Raw genomic sequence first — 3,099 nt, 5'->3', positions numbered from 1 at the left:
AAACGTATCACCAGCATCAAAGCATAAAAAGCATTCTAAAGGTCTGAAACCATCAGAACACCTGAGTTTATCCAGCAACTTCAACAGCCCATTGATTACAATCCCAGAAAGTCCATGGGGACAATTTCAAAAGATCTCCATGTTTCAGAAGGAACAGTAAGAATTGTTGTTCACTAAGACATCAAATGCTTTTCACAGAAAAATTTGTGATAAAAAGCAAAAAATTTGTGATAAAAAGCAAAAGAAAAACTTGAAAAGGTCTCGTTGATTGTAAACCACTTATCTCTACTTTCATTTCGAAATTCGTATTGTATAAGACTACATTTCAGAACGTCAGTTCCATCAACTTCCACAACTTATTTGAAAAATGAATTGGTTGATGAAGATTTGACTACATATCGCTACTATTTACAATCATTGCATAACACGGTGGAGAGATTTCAAGATGTTATTGCGCTGAATATTGTAAATTGGTATAGCAATCCGTTTGAAGTTGATGCAGTCGATTGCGAAGATGACGTTCAGGAGGAATTGATAGAATTACAATATGACAATGACACCACAATGTGATATCGCCGTAATAGCAAACAAAATTTGTGGTACAATCAGAGTATATTGAATTCCTACCCCAATCTGTAGAAACATCTGAAATTACTTTTGCTTGCCTTCCTTATCTCATACCCTGCTGAATCTGGTCTTAACCATGTTGGAACTTTACTTTCCCCATAAAATAATTGGACTGGATATAAGACAAGGAGAAAACTTGCGCCTAAAGTTGACAAGTTTGGAGCCGAATGTATCTGCACTAGTTATATCGCACCAGACTCATGGTTCTCATTCAAAAGATTTCGCTATTGCATTTTGGTGCGAAACGTTTGGGAAACTCTGCATTGGACTATTACATGTGGAGCATTGTTGTGTGAGAGAGAGAGAGAGAGAGAGAGAGAGAGAGAGAGAAGGGGGGGGTGTCAATGAACACGCTCGTAACACCAAAAATTCATTGAAGGCTGCCATAGTCAAAGTAATGCTCAAAATGAACAAGGACAACCAGTTTAAAGTATGTAAATAATTTAGATCCCATATAGAGATAGGTAGTTGTTGAAGCTGAAGGGAGCTTCATTGAATAACATTATACAAAAAGTCTATTTTTATCCTCAGCATATTTTGATAAATAAAGTTAATGTCTGTTATTATATGTCTGTGTTTTTATAAACATAAATCTGACCTCAAATAACGAACGCGCCCTGTATATATGTATATATATATATATGTGTGTGTGTGTGTGTGTGTGTAAGAAGGTTTGGAGATGATGTAAAGGTATTTTATATTAGAAGAAATGAGGTACTCCGAAATTCGGATGGTTTTATATTTACAGATATTTATTTTTATATTACATGTTTTTATACATCATATATCATATATCATATATTAGCGCTTTCGTCCATTCTAGTGGAGTTCTTGTGTAAAAATTCGACCATTTTTATAGTGACATTGAGTGTGTAATGGTGGGGAGGGATATGAGATAGTACAAGAGGGTGATAAATGGGGAGAGAATGAGAGAGAGCGTGTGTGTGTGTGTGTGTGTGTGTGTGTGTGTGCGTGCGTGTGTGTGTATGTGTATGTGTGTGTTTTTGTATCTGAAAGAAGTGTTAAAGAAAAAGAAGGAAAGGGAGAGAAAGAAGAAAAAATTTGTTTTGTTGGTCTCTTTTGTAGCTGGTCAGGATGTTTACTCCAGGCGGGGTAAGGTGTCATTTTTCAAAATTTGTCTGGATTTCCTTTTTATCATTGTCAAGTGAGAGAGAGAGAGAGAGAGAGAGAGAGAGTGCGTGTGTGTGTGTGTGTAAGTGTTTGTATCTGAAAGGGGTATTAAAGAAAAAGAAGGAAAGGAGGAAGAAGGGGAGAAATTTTGTTGATAGTTGTTTGTCAAAAATAATTCTTGTCTTACAGTGATTGTAATTCCAGCTATTTGTATTTCCTTTTTATCATTGTCTCGTGAGAGTGTGTGTTTGTGGTTTTGTTTCTGAAACGGGTGTTAAGGAGGAATGGTCAAGTTGTTAAAAATAACCAGCCATGGTCAAGCCAGCTGGGGGCCAAAATGTCACTTTTATCATTGTCTAGTGAGAGAGTGTGCGTGTATGTATATGTATGGGTATTTGCATATCGGAAAGGAATGTTAAAAGAAGAAATAATTGTGTTGATATTTATACCATTATTCAGTTCTTTCAATCCAATATTTGATTCCTGTGCTTACATGGGATGGAGAATCTGGATTAGAGCTTGTTTTTATTTATGTATATGTACATATGTGTAGAACGATGTGTGTGTGCGTGTGTGTATGTGTGTGTGTGCGTGTGTGTGTTTAATACAATTTACTTTACAAATTTGATCCTTCATCTAGTACAACTTATGATAGAAATATTTTCACCTATTCAATTTGGGGGAGAACTTAGTTATGAAGTATTTTTCCATATTCTTCCTGAAGGAGGTGTCGTTCTTTGGACATTTGTTGAAGGGAAAGATCTTGAATTTTCCTTCTCCACATGTATCTAGGTGTTTATTCAGTGGTATCTTGCGCAGTTCCTCCTGTCGGACATGCTGTCGGTGAATTCTGGCTCATTGGCATAAAGAATTTCCAGTTTCACCTATATAATCCGCCTTGCATGTGGGACAGGTTATACAGTATATTACGTTCTGCGTCTTGCAGTTCATATCCGCATTTACTTTGAATATGTGACCACTTTTGAATTTCATTTCTTTGTCTCCCTCTATGTATTTGTAGGTGGCGTTACTGCAGATCCCACATCTACCATCCCTGCATTCTTTTACAAAGAATTCAGTTTGAGTTTCTGATGAGAATTTCGCTCTTGTTAGTTGTTTCTTCAGGTTTTGTCTTGTCGTCTACTGTTTTTTATGCAATATTTGTTTAGTATGTTTTCCATTTTGGGGCTTTGTAGGACTATTGGTAGATTTGAATGTATGATTTGAAACATGTTGGTAACTCCAGGCTTGTGTGTTTATGAAAGGGATAATGTTTTCTTTGTTTTTTTTTTGTTTTGGGGGTCCTGAGTTGTGTGATGTCCAGTTTCATTGCTCTTGAGA

The sequence above is a fragment of the Octopus sinensis genome, linkage group LG1 (assembly GCF_006345805.1).
Source record: "Octopus sinensis linkage group LG1, ASM634580v1, whole genome shotgun sequence".
In the NCBI taxonomy this organism is placed as follows: domain Eukaryota; kingdom Metazoa; phylum Mollusca; class Cephalopoda; order Octopoda; family Octopodidae; genus Octopus; species Octopus sinensis.
This window is presented reverse-complemented; position numbering follows the sequence as displayed.